General features: G+C 37.8%; 1 protein-coding gene and 1 non-coding gene across 3 annotated transcripts in view; one reads left to right on the top strand and one right to left on the bottom strand.

Moving 5' to 3' along the window:
• EXOC6B (exocyst complex component 6B) overlaps positions 1-18,848 on the top strand; it is a 669,652-nt gene that overhangs the window by 45,033 nt on the left and 605,771 nt on the right. The window lies entirely within an intron of this gene.
• Positions 7,811-7,943, bottom strand: LOC136165823 (small nucleolar RNA SNORA42/SNORA80 family). The gene has a single exon (XR_010662792.1). It is a non-coding gene; the product is annotated as a small nucleolar RNA SNORA42/SNORA80 family (small nucleolar RNA).

Genomic DNA, 18,848 nt, shown 5'->3' with positions numbered 1-18,848 from the left:
GTACAGAGAGGAGGAAACCTTATGGATAGTAGTAGTGTGGAACAAAGATGGATAGCAGTGTTACGGTAATGTTGTAAAAGTATGAGACTGCTAAGCTCAACTGTTTAGATTTTGTTTAGAATCCTCAGTATGGAATCAAGACTGATTCCATGATTTTTTTCAATGGACAGATGAATAGTATGATGGGAACTTTATGATAAAAAGCTTAATCTGCAAATAGTTATCAAAAGGTTGGGAGCATTTGTTGAATCAGGAATTTAATCTCTGTAAAACAAAAGTTCCTGTAAACTGGACTGACAGTGGTTTAAATGAAGTTTTTTTCTTTTTAATTTAACAATTTGCAGTGACTTAGTTTCTTGTCCTATTTAATGCTTAATAGCAACCTCAGATTTTCTGAAATTTGAGCTGTTACACAAGTGAGGAATCCTCATTGTAAAGGGAATTGTGATAATTGAGGGCACGTTTTTAAAAAAATTTTCTTCCTTTTTTCTTTGATTTCCTTTTTAGGTAAAGCAGATATCAAATACTGCCCCTCAACTCAATGAAATTTGGTGTCAGGTAGCCAAAGGTAGTTTAAATGGAAAAACAGTCACTTTAGATTTAGATCTTACTGCATCTCCTGTAACTTCATCTGCTATATATCTGCTGAAGGAAACCTTTGTCAGTTTGCCATGTTACATGAATACAACTCAAGGTTGATGAGTCTAGCTAATGGTTTGTCAATTTTGTTTTTCTCAAAGAACCAGCTTTTAGTTTTATTGATCTTTTCTATTGTCTCCTTCTTTTGTTTTTCATTTATTTCTGCTGTGATCATTATGATTTATTTTCTTCTACTATGGGGTTTTTGTTGTTTGTTTATTTTATGTGTCTCTTGTTTCTTGAGGTAGGCTTATATTGTATAAAACTTCCCTCTGCGTTGCTTTTGCTGCATTCCATAGGTTTTGCTGCATTTCCATAGCTTGTCATATTTTCATTGTCATTTGTTTCTATGGATATTTTGATTTCCTTTTTGATTATTCAGAAGCATGTTGTTTAGTCTCCATGTGTTTGCTTTTCATAGTTCTTTTTTTTTTTGTGTGTGTGTGTAGTTGGTATCTAATCTAGGTCAGAGATTATGCGTTGTGGTCAGAGAAGATGCTTGAAAGGATTTCACTTTATAAAGATTTACCAAGGCGTGATTTGTGGCCCAAGATGTGATCTATCCTAGAACATGTTCCATGTGCACTTGAGAAAAAAGTGAAGTCTATTGTTGTTGGATGAAATGTGCTATAGATATCAATTAGGTCCAACAGGTCCAATGTATTATTTAAAACCTGTGTTTCCTTAATAATTTTCTGTCCAGATGATCTGTCTGTTGGTATGAGTGGGGTGTTAAAGTCCCCCACTATTGCGGTGTTACTATCCAGTTCAGTTCAGTCACTCAGTTGTGTCTGACTCTTTGTGACCCCATGGACTGCAATACGCCAGGCTTCCCTGTCCATCACCAACTCAACAGCCTTACTCAAACTCGTGTCCATCAAATTGGTGATGCCATCCAACCATCTCATCCTCTGTTGTCCCCTTCTCTTCCTGTCTTCTGTCTTTCCCAGCATCAGGGTCTTTTCCATTGAGTCAGTTTTGCATCAGGGGGCCAAAGTGTTGGAGTTTCAGCTTCAGCATCAGTCATTCCACTGAATATTCAGGATTGATTTCCTTTAGGATTGACTGGTTTGATCTCTTTGCAGTCCAAGGGACTCTCAAGAGTCTTCTCCAACACCACAGTTCAAAAGCATCAATTCTTTGGCACTCAGTTTTCTTTATAGTCCCAACTCTCACATCCATACATGACTACTGGAAAAACCATAGCTTTGACTAGATGGACCTTTGTTGGCAAAGTAATGTCTCTGCTTTTTAATATGCTGTCTAGGTTGGTCATAGCTTTTCTTAGCAGCAGCAAGGAGCAAGCATCTTTTAATTTCATGGCTGCAGTCACCATCTGCAGTGATTTTGGAGCCCCCCCAAAATAAAGTCTGTCACTGTTTCCATTGTTGCCCATCTATTTGCCTTGAAGTGGTGGGACTGGATGCCATGATCTTAACTTTCTGAATGTTGAGTTTTAAGCCAACTTTTCCACTCTCCTCTTTCACTTTCATCAAGAGGCTCTTTAGTTCTTCACTTTCTGCCATAAGGGTGATGTCATCTGCATATCTGAGGTTATTGATATTTCTCTTGGAAATCTTGATTCCAGCTTGTGCTTCATCCAATTCATGCTTCATCCAGCCCAGCATTTCACATGATGTACTTGGCATATTAATTAAACAAGCAGGGTGACAATATACAGCTTTGATGTACTCCTTTCCTGATTTAGAACTAGTCTGTTGTTCCATGTTCACTTCCAACTGTACTTCTTGACCTGCATACAGATTTCTCAGGAGAAGGTCAGGTGGTCTCTGTATTCCCGTCTCTTTAAGAATTTTCCACATGATCATGGCAGATATTTGGGTGTTGTTCATAATCTGCTTTAGTTTAAGGAGCCAGTCATGCCATATGCTGGATCAGGTAGAACCACAAGCAACAGGGCTACTTTGAGGAGGAACAAGTGAGAGGGTAACAGATAGGAAGGTTAGGGGCCCCCAGACAGAGGAAAGAGGCTGCAAGTGTCAGATATTTTTCTCTCTCTCTTAAGCAGCAGGAGGAAACAAACTACAAGTGTCAGATTTCTTATCCCCTTTTCGTATACAAAATAAAAGGAGGTTTCTTTTAAAATTCTGTGTTGCCTTGATGACACTTGGTTCCACCTGAGCTTAAGTTTTCTCAAACCTTGAGCTAACCAATGTGTTTTTCTTACAGAAGTATTTTTCTTAAGCTATGTTAATGTACTGTGTATTTACCCTAGACTCTGTCTTTCTTCAAGTCGATTCCACCTAAGACTCAGAACTGATAGTGGCTCAACAGACCCATTATGTTTTACTGATACAATTGTTCTCCAGTATATTTTAATAAGACTATATATTTGCTTGGAAACCTGCCCTTCTTCAAGATTCATGTCCATTGTTTTATGGCCTGTGATGACTCACCTTGTGCCAATGTTATCTCTAAATGCATGTTGTGGGTGAGGGGCGTGGTGCCACTCTCTGAATTTTGAGATTTTTCCTTTCTCTAATTAGCAGCCTGCTAGTAGGTATATAGCATGGCCCCACCCACCAGAACAAGACCCAGTTTCCCTCACAGTCAATTTCTCCCATCAGAAAGCTTCCATAAGACTCTTATCCTTCTCCTTCAGAGGGCAGACAGAATGAAAACCACAATCACCGAAAACTAATTAAATTGATTACATGGACCCCAGTCTTGTCTAACTCAATGAAACTATGAGCCCATGTCGCGTAGGACCACCCAAGATGGACGGGTCATAGTGGACAGTTTTGACGAAAAGTGGTCCACTGGAGAAGGGAATGGCAAACCACTTCAATATTCTTGCCTTGAGGACCCCATGAATAGTACGAAAAGGCAAAAAGATAGGACACTGAAAGATGAACTCCCCAGGTCAGTAGGTGCCCAGTATGCTACTGGAGATCAGTGGAGAAATAACTCCAGAAAGAATGAAGAGATGGAGCCAAAGCAAAAATACATCCCAGTTGTGGATGTGACTGATGATGGAAGTACAGTGTGATGCTGTAAAGAGCAATATTGCACAGGAACCTGGAATGTTAGATCTGTGAATCAAGGTTAAGTTGGAAGTGGTCAAACAGGAGATGGCAAGAATAAATGTTGACATTTTAGGAGTCAGTGAGCTAAAATGGACTGGAATGGGCGAATTTAACTCAGATGATCATTGTATCTCCTACTGTGGGCAAGAATCCTTTAGAAGAAATGGAGTAGCCCTCATAGTCAACAAGAGAGTCTGAAATGCAATGTGTGAAGTCGGTCAGTCATGTCCAACTCTTAGCGACCCCATGGACTGTAGCCCACCAGGCTCCTCTGTCCATGGGATTCTCCAGGCAAGAATACTGGAGTGGGTTGCCATTTCCTTCTCCAGGGGATCTTCCCAACCCAGGGATCGAACCCAGATCTCCCACATTGCTGGCAGATGCTTTATCCTCTGAGCCACCAGGGAAGCCCTGAAATGCAGTACTTGGATGCAATCTCAAGAAACAGAATGATCTCTGTTCATTCCCAAGGCAAACCATTCAATATCACATTAATCCAAGTCTGTGCCCTGACCAGTAATGCTGAAGAAGCTGAAGTTGAACAGTTCTATGAAGACCTACAAGGCACTCTAGAACTGACACCCAAAAGAGATGTTCTTTTCATTATAGGGGACTGAAATGCAAAAGTAGGAAGTCAAGAGATACCTGGAGTAACAGGCAAATTTGGCCTTGGAGTACAGAATGAAGCAGGGCAAAGGCAGTTTTGCCAAGAGAATGAACTGGTCATGTCTAACACCCTCTTCCAACAACACAAGGGAAGACTCTACACATGGACATCACCAGATGGCCAACACTGAAATCAGATTGATTATATTCTTTGCAGCCAAAGATGGAGAAGCTCTATATAGTCAGCAAAAACAAAACCGGGAGCTGACTGTGGCTCAGATCATTAACTCATTATTGCCAAATTTGGAGTGAAATTGAAGATAGTAGCGAAAACCACTAGACCATTCAGGTATGACCTAAATAAAATTCCTTATGATTATACAGTGAAAGTAACAAATAGATTCAAGGAATTAGATCTAATAGAGTGCCTGAAGAACTATGGATGGAGGTTCATGACATTGTACAGGAGGCAGCAATCAAGACCATCCCTAAGAAAAAGAAATGCAAAAAGGCAAAATGGCTCTCTGAGGAGGCCTTACAAATAGCTGAGAAAAGAAGAGAAGATAAAGGCAAAGGAGAAAAGGAAAGATATACCCATTTGAATGCAGAGTTCCAAAGAATAGCAAGGAGAGATAAGAAAGCCTTCCTCAGTGATCAATGCAAAGAAACAGAGGAAAACAATAGAATGGGAAAGACTAGAGATCTCTTTGAGAAAATAAGAGATACCAAGGGAACATTTCATGCAAAGATGGGTACAATGAAGGACAGAAATGGTATGATCTAACAGAAGCAGAAGATATTAAGAAGAGGTGGCAAGAATACACAGAATAACTGTCCAAAAAAAATCTTCATGACCCAGATAATTACGATGGTGTGATCACTCACCTAGAGCCAGACATCCTGGCATATGGAGTCAAGTGGGCCTTAGGAAGCATCACTATGAACAAAGCTAGTGGAGATGATGGAATTCCAGTTGAGCAATTTCAAATCCTAAAAGATGATGCTGTGAAGGTGCTGCACTCAATATGCCAGCAAATGTGGAGAACTCAGCAGTGGCCACAGGACTTGAAAAGGTCAGTTTTCATTCCAATCTCAAAGAAAGGCAGTCCCAAAGAATGTCCAACTACTGCACAATTGCACACATCTCATACACTAGCAAAGTAATCCTCAAAATTCTCCAAGCCAGGCTTCAACAGTACATGAACCATGAACTTCCAGATGTTCAAGCTGGATTTAGAAAATGCAGAGGAACCAGAGATCAAATCACCAACATCCATTGGATCATCAGAAAAGCAAGAGCGTTCCAGAAAAACATCTACTTCTGCTTTATTGACTGCGCCAAAGCCTTTGACTGTGTGGATCACAGTAAACTGTGTTACTGTTCATTCCCCTTTAGTAGTTGTTAGCATTTGCCTTATGTATTGAGGTGCTCTTATTTTGGGTGCATATATATTTATAATTGTTATATCTTCTTGGATTAATCCCTTGATCATTACATAGTGTTCTTCTTTGTCTCTTGTAATAGACTTTATTTCAAAGTCTTATTTTATCTGATATGAGTATTGCTACTCCAGTTTTCTTTTGATTTCCATTTACATGGAATATCTTTTTCTAGCCTCTCACTTTCAGTCTATATGTGTCCCTAGGTCCCAGTTGGGTTTCTTGTAGACAGCACATATAGAGGTCTTGTTTTTGTATCCATTCAGCCAATCTGTATCATTTGGTTGGAGCATTTAGCCCATTTACATTTAAGGTAATTATTGGTATATGATCTTGTTATTATTTACTTTATTGTTTTGGGTTTGCTTTTGTAGGCCTGTTCTCCCTGTGTTTTCTGTCTAGAGAAGATCCGTTAGTGTTTGTTGAAGAGTTGGTCTGGTGGTGCTGAATTCTCTTAATTTTGCTTATCTGTAAAGCTTTTGATTTCTCCTTTGAATCTAAATGAGACTCTTCAGTTCAGTTCAGTTCAGTTGCTCAGTCGTGTCCGACTCTGCAACCCCATGAATCGCAGCATGCCAGGCCTCCCTGTCCATCACAAACTCCTGGAGTTTACCCAAACTCATGTCCTTCGAGTTGTTGATGCCATCCAGCCATCTCATCCTGTGTCGTCCCCTTCTCCTCCTGCTCCCAATCCCTCCCAGCATCAGGGTCTTTTCCAGTGAGTCAACTCTTCGCATGAGGTGGCCAAAGTATTGGAGTTTCAGCTTCAGCATCAGTCCTTCCAATGAGCACCCAGGACTGATCTGCTTTAGGATGGACTGGTTGGATCTCCTTGCAGTCCAAGGGACTCTCAAGAGTCTTCTCCAACACCACAGTTCAAAAGCATCAATTCTTTGGCGCTCAGCTTTCTTCATAGTCCAACTCTCACATCTATACATGACCACTGGAAAAACCATAGCCTTGACTAGATGGACTTTGTTGGCAAAGTAATGTCTCTGCTTTTTAATATGCTATCTAGGTTGGTCATAACTTTTCTTCTAATGAGTAAGTGTCTTAATTTCATGGCTGCAGTCACCATCTGCAGTGATTTTGGAGCCCCCCAAAATAAAATCAGACACTGTTTCCAATGTTTCCCCATCTACTGGATAGTAATCTTGGTTGTAGGTTTTTCCTTTTCATCGCTTTAAGTATGTCTTGCCATTCCCTTCTGATCTGTACAGTTTATGTTGAAAGATCAGCTGTTAGCTTTATGGGGGATCTCCTCACATGTTATTTGTTACTTTCCCCTTGCTGCTTTTAATATTTGTTCTTTGTGTTTAATTTTCGTTAGTTTGATTGATATGTATCTTGGCATGTTTCTCCTCGGGTTTATCCTGTATGAGGTTTTCTAGTCTTCCTGGACTTAGGTGGTTATTTCCTTTCCCATTTTAGGACAACTTTCAACTATAATATCCTCAAATATTTTCTCATGGCTTTTCTTTTTGTCTTCTTCTTCTGGGACCCCTATGATTTGAACGTTGTTATGCTTAATGTTGTCCCATTTTCTTGTTCAGTTGCTCAGTCGTGTCTGACTCTTTGTGACCCCATGAACTGCCGCACACCGGGATTCCCTGTCCTACACCATGCAGTGAGCTCTGTTGTCTGATAGCTGTTCTCATTACTTTTTATTCTTTTTTCTTTATTATGTTCTGTTTTAGTTATTTCCACCATTATATCTTCCAGCTCTCATCTATTCTTCTGCCTCACACACTCTCCTCTTAGTTCCTTCCAGTGTATTTTTAATCTCAGTTATTGCATTGTTCATTGTTAATTGTTTATTCTTTAATTCTTCAAGGTCTTTGTTAAAGATTTCTTGCATCTTCTCAATTTATGCCTCTTGTCTATTTATTTGTGCCTCCAATTTATTTTCAAGATTTTGGATCATATTTACTATCATTACTCTGAAATCTTTTTCAGATAGATTGTCTCCTCTTCATTTATTTGGTCTTGTGGGTTTTTATTAAGGTGTTAATCATTCCTTTTCTCTTGGGGCTGATATTTTATTTATTTATTTATTTTTCTTTTTTATTTTCTGTTTCCACTGTGCAACCCGCTTCAGTGCCTGCAGCCTACTGGCAGAGGCCAGGCAATGGTTCGGGGCCACGTTTGCTCTGGCATGGGACACTATGAGAGGCCCAGGGGGACGAGCCTGCCATAAATCCAAACCCATGCATGGGGCTGATATTTTAATAATATATTTCACACAGACCATTTCTTTAAAAGAAATTAATAGTATAGAAATTCTTTTTTACATATTTATTGATTATGAAAATAATACATACTTATATTGTTTGGGACTCTGCAAGCCATGGAAACTATGTGAATTAACTTTAGCAAAACAGTTATTAACTTCTTTTGAGCAGGCATGTGAAGACACAGGGTGAAGCTGGTATTACATAAGACTGCAACAAAGGATACTTGTGTTTTTCTACTGACAATGTGTTTCACATTTTTAAGAAATGTTTTCAATGTAGTTGAAAAATACATGTACAAAAATGTATGTACATACAGAAATTTTATATATATACATACATGGACTTCCCTGGTGGCTCAGATGGTAAAGAATCTGCCTGCAGTGTGGGAGACCTGGGTTCAATCCCTGGGTTGGGAAGATCCCCTGGAGAAGGGCATGGCAACCCATTCTAATATTTTTGCTATGGACAGAGGAGCCTGGTGGGCTATAGTCCATAGGGTCGCAAGGAGTCGGACACGACTGAGCCTCTAAGCACAGCACAACACGAACGTGTTTTTATATAACTTGTGTATTTATAATGTTATGTTTATTTTGTCATGGGACAGCAAGTTGTAATCTGTACTTTTCATATATGTATATTATGTATTCTTTTTTTTTTTATGGGTGGGTAGAGAAATAACTGAGTGTGGGATTCTGTATCAGTATACATATACCTTATTATGGCTCTGTGACTTGGTAAATAATTTGTCTTATCTGTGAGTCTTTGTATGTAAAAATGAAAATAATAGTATTCTCTATAATGGGATGGCTTTGAGGTTAACAAGATAATAAAGAGTGTTTAGAAGCATCCTTTTAAAGTAGTGAACAAGGGCTAAATGTTAGTTATTATAAATACTGTGATGTTTATATTATACTTTTGTTGTTGTTGTTCAGTCACTAAGTCATGTCTGATTTTTTCTGACCCCATGGACTACAGATTGTTAAGAATTTTTAATAGTCTAAAAGGCTCTTATGTTTAAAATGTTGAGAACTGCTATTTTAGATGAAAGGAAACTGAAGATATGTGGCAACGGGATGTAATACATGGTCCTGGATTGAATACTCTCCAGGAGGAAATGAAACCACTCTAAAGACCATTATTGGAGGACTCCCCTGGTGATCCAGTGGTTAGGAATCTGCCTTCTAATGCAGGTGATGTGAGTTCAATCCTTGTTTGGGGAACTGAGATCCCACATGCCATGTGGCAACTAAGTGCGTGTGTGTTGCATGCCACAAGTAGAGAGAAGCCCGTGTACCTGAAGTAATTACTGATGTAGCAAAAAAAAAAAAGTGGGACCAAGAGATGGAAATGGTCCCCTGATTAGAAAACAACAAAAAAGAATATTATCGGGACAGTTAACAGGATTGGACTATGGACTGTGAATTAGATTATAATTTTATCAATGTAAATTTCTTGAATTTGATAATTGTGTTGTAGTTAGGTACAGAGCAAACATAGTAGTCTTAAGAGTTTAATACATACAACATATTCTCAAATGGTTTAGGAAAATAGATGTACAAACACGGGTACAGATGTACATATATAGATGTACACACATGTACATATGTGTGGAAAGAGAAAATGATAAAATACATGTGGCAAAAATGTTACAAATTGGTGAATTCTGTATATGGCTAAACAAGAGTTCCCTATTATTTGTACAATGTGAAAGTATTTCAAAATAGAAATTAAAAACTTATGAAGTAATATAATGAATCTCTTAGAAGCAGATTTTACATACTAACTGGTGAGAGTTTTATTGTGCTTGTGAATGACTGAGAGGTTTTGAGCAGTTTATCAGTTCAATTCAGTTGCTCAGTCGTGTCTGACTGTTTGCGACCCCTTGGACTGCAGCACGCCAGGCTTCCCTGTCCATCACCAGCTCCCAGAGCTTGCTCAAACTCATGTCCATTGAGTCGGTGATGCCGTCCAACCATCTCATCCTCTGTCGTCCCCTTCTCCTCCTGCCTTCAATCTTTCCCAGCATCAGGGTCTTTTCCAGTGAGTCAGTTCTTTGCATCAGGTGGCCAAAGTATTGGAGCTTCAGCTTCAGCATCAGTTCTTCCAGTGAATATTCAGGACTGATTTCCTTCAGGATTGACTGATTTGATCTTGCTGAACAGTTGATAACTGGCTGTAAACTCCTTTGGAGTTGTCAGGGCTTTTCAGAGGACACTCCTTGTGCTCTGCTGCCCCCTAGTGACATTTATGTTCATCAGCATTTCATTCTGCAAGTACAGTAAGTTGGGAATTTATAATAAATCACTGTAGTTATCATTTAAAAGTACTTTAGTAATTTTAATTAAGCAAAATAATTTTTAAGGGTAGGTTGGTGAAGATACTACTGTGAGGCCGCATCTCATGATCTTTTTTTTTCTAATTAAAAAAAAATTATATTTTTGTTGTTTTAGTTCCTTTCTATTATATCCTTAGTCCCTCCTCCCTCCCACCTCTCTTTTTTGAAGATAGTATTTATTGGTTCCTCATCTGACAAAGATATCTCCAGGATATAGTGAAGGAAAGGGAAGCCTGGGTTGCAAAGAGTCAGATGCGACTTAGTGAATGAACAGCAACATCTGACAGAAATAGTAAAACTTCCCGTGTTTTCTTTTCTGTGACCACAGATATTAGTCAATAATATTATCTTAGTGTTTTACTTTATAGCCTTAAAATGTTTAAAATTCTGCTAGCCCATAATCTCTCATTTGCAATTTGAAAGTACCAAAGATTTTGAAATCATATGTTATTACAAACTATCTGAATTTATTTGGATGAGAAAATTTAATGTGAGTTGATATGAGATAGTGATAGTCTTTCTTTATATTTACCACTTGTATGAATATTCCTGCGTTTTGCTGCAGAGTTACTAATGTGATTTTTTTCTTTTTTTTACTGATGTGATTGATTAGGGAATGTTTCTTAAGACCTCACTGGGGATGTTATATATGATGCACACACTATAATTATTTTTTAAAATCTGCAAAAATCTGAATTATGGTATATTTCTGCTCCAAGGATTTTAGATTAGGAATTGTAGACTTGTACCTGGTTTGCTTAGCTTTGACTCCCAGTCACTATGTATAAAGCATCACCAGTTTATACTACTTTCTATCTTTTTTCTCTTTTTTTTAAGTTAGTTGTATAATTTTCATATGCTATTTAAAAATTTTTATTGGAGTGTAGTTGACTTACAGTGTTGTGTTATCACATACTATTTTTATATACCATATTTTGTCACTCTTAATCTTGTCTTTTTGTCTTAGGGTTGCAGTTAAATATGTTCCCTCATTGCTTTCAGTCTTTTTTGTTGAAGTTTCTCATGTCGTTTAGTTTGGTTGGAGTTTCTTCTCTACCAGTTCAGAATGACTCAAACAATAATTTTGGGCTTATTATATTTTCAGAATGACTGCCCCGTAGACTGTATATTCAGAGGAAAGTTTCATTGATCCTAAAATTTTGACTCATATTTTGTTTCCCTGAGTATTGACTTCTGGTGTTCAGTGTTGTCCGATGCCTTTTGTTTACTTGATTATTGACTCTTTATTTTTTCATTTGATGTCTTTTGGTTCTTATTTTTCTGATCTACTTCTTATATGAAGTACTTTTCTGAGTACTTCATATTAAGTGGTAATTGAAGTACTATCCTGAGTACTTCATTTAAGTAGAATTGTACAGTATTTGTCTTTTTCACTTAGGATAATGTCTTCAGGTTTCACTCATGTTGTAGTGTGTGTTAGAATTTCCTTCCTTTTAAGGCTGAATAATATTCCATTGTATGTGTACCACATTTTGTTTACTCATTCATCTGTTCATGAGCACTTGAGTTGCTTCCTGCTTTTGGCTCTGCTGAATAATGCTGCTGTGAACATAGATGTTTAAATATGTTTTTGAGTTCCTGCTTTCGCTTCTTTGGAGTATGTACCCAGAAGTAGAATTGCTGGATTATGTAGTAAATTATTTTTAATTTTTTGAGGAACTGCCAAACTGTTTTCTGTAGTAGATGTACCATTTTACATTGCCCACTTTAACTTGTAAGGGACTTTTTTTAAAACTTAGTTTTAGGATTTTAAGCTGTCAGTTTATTTTTTTGCTTTCAGCACTTTACTGTATCGTTCAGTTGTTGTTTGACATATATTTCCTGTTAAAAAGTTAGCTCTTAATGTTGTTCCTTTTATATTTTTTACTATGTTTTTAGTTTTTTGCAGTTTTACTATGAGGTATTGAGGTATAGTTATCTTTGTGTTTATCCTGTTGGGATTTGTAGAGCTTGAAACTGTGGGTTGATATCTTTCATTAGTTTTGGGAAACAATTGACTATGATGTTTTAAATATTACCACCATCCCATTATAGAAAGAGTAGACCTCTTTCTACAGTCACAAATTCAAAACTATTTCCTAGTAGCCACTAAGATATTATTTACTTTTTTTACTCACATTTCTGTTGGAGAATATAGTGGAGTATCCAAGAGTCTATATGATATGTGAGGACTATCATTATTTTAATGGGTAATGTAATATGTGCTTATATATTGTTATATTTAAATTCTTATTCAACTTTAATTTTTAATGTGATAAATGTCAATGAAAATAACCACATATACAAAATTTTTTGTGGATCTTCATATTTTTTAAGAACATGAAAATATCCTTAAGCCAAATAGTTTGAGAACCGCTGGGGTAGATATTTTGACACTCTCTTAAATATTTTATGAACTTCTCAGGTGGTGCAAGTGGTAAAGAATCCACCTTGAATCTCCATTTGGAGATTCAAGAGATGCATCCCAGGGTTGGGAAGAACCTTGGAGTAGGAAATGGCAACCCATTCCCATTTTCCTCGCCTGGAAAATTCTATGGACAGAGGAGCCTGGCAGGCTCCAGTCCATACGGTCACAAAGAATTGGACATGAGTGAGCACACACACATGTGTTGTATTTTACATATTTTTATTTTCTTCTTTATGCCTTAATCTGAATATTTTCTATTAATTTATCTTCACTAATCTTCTCTTGCTGAAAAACCATTCTATTGGAACTCTTAATTTTAAAAATTGCAATTTTCATTTCTGATTTTTCTGTTTTTAAATAACATAGATTTCAATGCTCTGGTGAATTTTCCATCTTTTCATCTATTTTGTTCATCTTTTCCTTATCGTATTATTCTTAGGCATTTTAAGTCCTTTTCTCATAACTTCCAATATCTAGATCATCTGGATCTTGATTTTCAGTTTTATGGTCTTCTTCCTTGGCATGCCTGGTAATTTTGGACTGAATGAGAATCTAAAAAGTCATGGAGGTTATGAATAATCTTCTCTTGCTTAAGGTTAAACTGTCTTCCCCTTACCCCCTTTTTAAGGTGGATAGAATGGCAGTGATGTCAGTCCAGTCAGGGACAGAATTGTGGCTCTCTCTGGTTCAGCACTGCCTTTTGGTGTAGTCTTTCACATATTCTAAAGAGCCTTGAAGTGATGATTAAGTTCCCTTTCCTCAGATGGACACTGCTTTCTAGCTTAGCTTTACTCCATGCCTCAAGACTACCTAAAGCTCTGTTTTGCTTCTCAGGGGCTTTTTGCTTGTCTCCTTAGCCTCTGGCCCACTGTGGATTGAGAGTTCAGCACATGTGTTGAAGGGAAAACTGAAGAATGTTGTTTTTTACTGTTTTTTCTTCTCTAGGAGCTTCACCTCTTTCTTAAAAAAAATTAATAATTCATTTTAATTGGAGGATGCTTACTTTACAATATTGTGGTGGTTTTTGCCATCCATCAACATGACTCAGCCACGGGTGCACATGTGTCATCCCATCCTGAACCTTCCTTCTACCTGCCTCTCCACCCCATCCCTCTGGATTGTCCCAGAGTACTGCCTTTGAGTGCCCTGCTTCATGCATCAAACTTGCACTGGTCATCTATTTTACATAAGGTAATGTATGTTTCAATGCTGTTCTCTCAAATAATCCCACCCTCCCATGTAGTCCAAAAGTCTGTTCCTTACATCTGTGTCTCTTTTCCTGCCTTGCATATAGGATTGTCGTTACTGTCTTTCTAAATTCCATATGTATGTGGTAATATACTGTATTGGTGTTTCTATTTCTGGCTTACTTCACTCTGTATAATAGGCTCCAGTTTCATCCACCTCATTAGAACTGACTCAAATGTGTTCTTTTTTATAGCTGAGTAATATTCCATGGTGTATATGTACCACAGCTTCCTTATCCATTCGTCTGCTGATGGGCATCTAGGTTGCTTCCATGTCCTGGCTATTATAAACAGTGCTGCAGTGACCATTGGGGTTCATCTGTCTCTTTCAGTTCTTGTTTCCTCGATGTGTATGCGCAGCAGTGGGATTGCTAGGTTGTATGGCAGTTCTATTTCCAGTTTTTTAAGGAATCTCCACACTTTTCTTCATAGTGGCTGTATTAGTTTGCATTCCCACCAACAGTGTAAGAGGGTTCCCTTTTCTCCATACTCTCGCCGGCATTTATTGTTTGTAGACTTTTTGATGGCAGCTGTTCTGACTGGCGTGAGATGGTACCTCATTGTGATTTTGATTTGCATTTCTCTAATAATAAGTGATGTTGAACATTTTTTCATGTGTTTATTAGCCATCTGTATGTCTTCTTTGGAGAAATGTCTGTTTGGAGCTTCACCTCTTAAGTCTCTAATTTATGTCACTTCAGTGCCACAAAACTGTCGTAAGCTGATTTCTCTACCTCTTCTACTAGATTCCTTTAATGGAATCAGCCTCTTGTGTGCAGATTTGGCAAATATCTTGGGAAAAAGTGAATCAAGAATGTTGGTACACCCCTTCTCATTCTTCCCCTGGTCTCCAGCATTTTGTTCCCTTAATTTCTGATTATCTAGCAGCTCTGTGAGTCAGCCAAGAAAGAACATCATAAATATGGAATGCAGAAAGCCTGAACAGGTGTTAGTTCAGATTGGAGCAGGGGAAATGGGGTCATCAAGAGTTTTCCAGAAAAGGGGGAGTTCCAGTCAGAAAGGGATGGTAATCTTAGTATACAATCTGGCTTCACAGTAAAGAATATTTATATAAACTAATACAAATATTGTTTATTGACTTTCAAAGACAAAGTACTGGTAAACCATAAAAGCCACTCTTGATTCTGGTAAAGAATATCTATGTTATCAACTCAGTCAGTGTATAATTCATTTCATCAGTTGGAAGAAGGTGAGAAAAAGAAATCAAAAGAAAGTAATGGAGAGCTAATGCCTCACTTTGCACAGGTAGGGGGGTGAGATAATCTATAGATAATAATGTAAGAATTAAAAGCTTAAGTACATTATTAAGAAATAAAGGCACAGTATTAAGCATAGTATATTAATTACAAAAAATCTTTAGAAAAACTAACAGTGGTATATGTATATTGAGGAGGGAAATGTCATGATATGATGAGGTAAATCTGCTCTGACTACAGCAGGAAGTAGTCAGTATCTAAGCTGATAAAAGGAGTTTCCCAGGTGGCTCAGTGGTAAAGACTCCACCTACCAATGCAAAAGACTTCAGGAGATGTGGATTTGATCCCTGCATTGAAAAGACCTGCTGGAGGAGGAAATGGCAACCCACTCCAATATTCTTGCCTGGAAAAGTCCATGGACAGAGGAACCTGGTGGGCTGCAGTCCGTGGGGTCGCAGGGAGTCAGACATGACTGACTGAGCACAAGCTGATAGAAAGAAAGTAGTATTATCATATTTTTTACAGATACGGGTTTACCTCCACAAAATTAAAATCAGAAATTTTAAAAAGCTCAAAGTGATTTCCTCTGGAATATTAGAATGAAAGTTCAAGAAACCTAAAGATCCTTAAGCAGAATAAACACAAGCAACAAAACTATACCAAGGCACCATCAAAAGGATCTCAACAATAGCTCAAAAGATGAGAAGGGGAAAATGAAAGTATACTCAATTAATTACAAAGAAAAAGAAAGAATTATTTATACTAATATAATTACCTCTTTGACTAGGTTTAAATTTATTATCTTGCTATAATTCATTTGTCCCATCTGTCCCCCTTTTTTCTCTTTTTTTACTCTCTTTGACTAAATTAGATTAACTGAATACATTTTAGGATTCCAATTTTCTCCAGTATTGTCTTATTCAGTATAACTTTTAATTTATTTTTATGTTTCCGTTATTCCTTTAGGGTTTATAATATGCATTTTTACTATTTGCTATTGCCTGAATGTTTTGTATCTCTTTAAAATTCATATGTTGTTATCTTAACCTCCCCCTCAATGTGATGATATTAGGAGGTGAGGTGTTTGGGAGTTAATTAATTCATGAGGAAGTTGTGAGAATGAAATTCTCTTGAATGGGATTTGTAACCTTGTAAGAATAGACATGAAAGCTCCCTCTGTTCTCTGCAATGTGAGGATACAGTGGGAAGATGGTTGTGTGGTAGAACAGGAATCTGGCTCTCTTCAAACATTGGATTTACCAGCACCTTGATCTTGGGTCTCAGTCTTCTGAATTGTGAGAAATAATCTTTTATTAAGCCATTTAGTCTATGTAATTTGTTATAGTAGCCTGAACTGATTTAGACAACAGCCTACTTTCAAATGATATCATGGCAGTTCATGTATAACACAAACTTGCAGTAATATACTTTCATTTCCACCATTGACCTTTAAGTTATAGTTAACATGTAATTTACTTCTGCATATCTTATGAATTCCACAATTCATTGCTATAATTTTTGGTTTAAAACATTCATTTATCTTTTAAGGACTTCTCTGATCATCCAGTGGCTAAGACTCTACTTTCCCAATGCAGGGAGCCTCAGTTTGATCTCTGGTTAGAGAACTAGGGAGTTCATGTGCCACAACTAAAAGTTTCCATGCCACAACTAAAAAGATCTCGCATGCTGCAATTAAAATCCAGCGTGGCCAAATAAGTAAATTAAAAGACAAAACTATTCAGTTATCTTCTCAGTTCACTTCAGTTGCTCAGTCGTGTCTGACTCTTTGAGACCCCGTGAATTGCAGCACACCAGGCCTCCCTGTCCATCACCAACTCCCGGAGTCTACTGAAACTCCTGTCCATTGAGGCGGTGATGCCATCCAGCCATCTCATCCTGTGTCGTCCCCTTCTCCTCCTACCCCCAATCCCTCCCAGCATCAGGGTCTTTTCCAATGAGTCAACTCTTTGTATGATGTGGCCAAAGTACTGGAGTTTCAGCTTCAGCATCATACCTTCCAGTGAACACCCAGGACTGATCTCCTCTAGGATGGACCGCTTGGATCTCCTTGCAGTCCAAGGGACTCTCAAGAGTCTTCTCCAACACCACAGTTCAAAAGCATCAATTTTTCGGCACTCAGCTTTCTTCACAGTCCAACTCTCACATCCATACATGACTACTGGAAAAACCATAACCTTGATTAGACAGACCTTTGTTGGCAAAGTAATGTCTCTGCTTTTTAATACGCTATCTAGGTTGGTCATAACTTTCCTTCCAAGGAGTAAGCGTCTTTTAAATTCATGGCTGCAATCACCATCTGCACTGATTTTGGAGCCCCCGAAAAGAAAGTCTGACACTGTTTCCACTGTTTTCCCATCTAGTTCCCATGAAGTGATGGGACCACATGCCATGATCTTAGTTTTCTGAATGTTGAGCTTTAAGCCAACTTTTTCACTCTCCTCTTTCACTTTCATCAAGAGGCTTTTTAGCTCCTCTTCACTTTCTGCCATAAGGGTGGTGTCATCTGCATATCTGAGGTTATAGATATTTCTCCCAGCAATCTTGATTCCAGCTTTGGCTTCTTCCAGCCTAGCGTTTCTCATGATGTACTCTGCATATAAGTTAAATAAACAGGGTGACAATATACAGCTTTGATGTACTCCTTTTCCTATTTGGAACCAATCTGTTGTTCCATGTCCAGTTCTAACTGTTGCTTCCTGACCTGCATGTAGGTTTCTCAAGAGGCAGGTCAGGTGGTCTGGTATTTCCATCTCTTTCAGAATTTTCCACAGTTTATTGTGATCCACACAGTCAAAGGCTTTGGCATAGTCAAAAAAGCAGAAATATATGTTTTTCTGCAACTCTTGCTTTTTTGATGATCCAGCATATGTTGGCAATTTGTTCTCTGGTTCCTCTGCCTTTTCTAAAACCAGCTTGAATATCTGGAAGTTCATGGTTCACGTATTGCTGACGCCTGGCTTGGAGAATTTTGAGCATTACTTTACTAGCATGTTAGATGAGTGCAATGGTGTGGTAGTTTGAACATTCTTTGGCATTGCCTTTCTTTGGGATTGGAATGAAAACTGACCTTTTCCAGTCCTGTGGCCACTGCTGAGTTTTCCAAATTTGCTGGCATATTGAGTGCAGCACTTTCACAGCATCATCTTTTAGGATTTGAATTAGCTCAACTGGAATTCCATCATCTCCACTAGCTTTGTTCGTAGTGATGCTTTCTAAGGCCCACTTGACTTCACATTCCAGAATTTCTGGCTCTAGGTGAGTGATCACACTATCATGATTATCTGGGTCGTGAAGATCTTCTTTTTTAAATTAAAAAATTTAAAAAATCTGTATATTTATTGTTACCGTGATCTTTATTCCCTTGTATGGATCCATATTTTGACTTGTTTTATTTTCACCTAAAGAACTAAACTTTATTGTTTCTTGTAGTGCAGGCACATTGGTAACGACATCTCCAAGATTTTGTTAGAAAAAAATTTTATTTTTCCTTAGATTTTGGAGAATATGTTTGCTGGATATAGAATTCTAGGTCTGTAGTTTTTCCTTCAACACTTTAAAGATATCTTTCTATTGTATTCTTGCTTACATAATTTGGATGACAAATCTGCAGTCTTTTTTTCTGTTCCTTTCTTTG

Source organism: Muntiacus reevesi, chromosome 3 (assembly GCF_963930625.1).
Source record: "Muntiacus reevesi chromosome 3, mMunRee1.1, whole genome shotgun sequence".
Lineage (NCBI taxonomy): Eukaryota > Metazoa > Chordata > Mammalia > Artiodactyla > Cervidae > Muntiacus > Muntiacus reevesi.
Note: the sequence above shows the minus strand (reverse complement) of the source record. Positions and strands in the feature narration are given on the sequence as shown.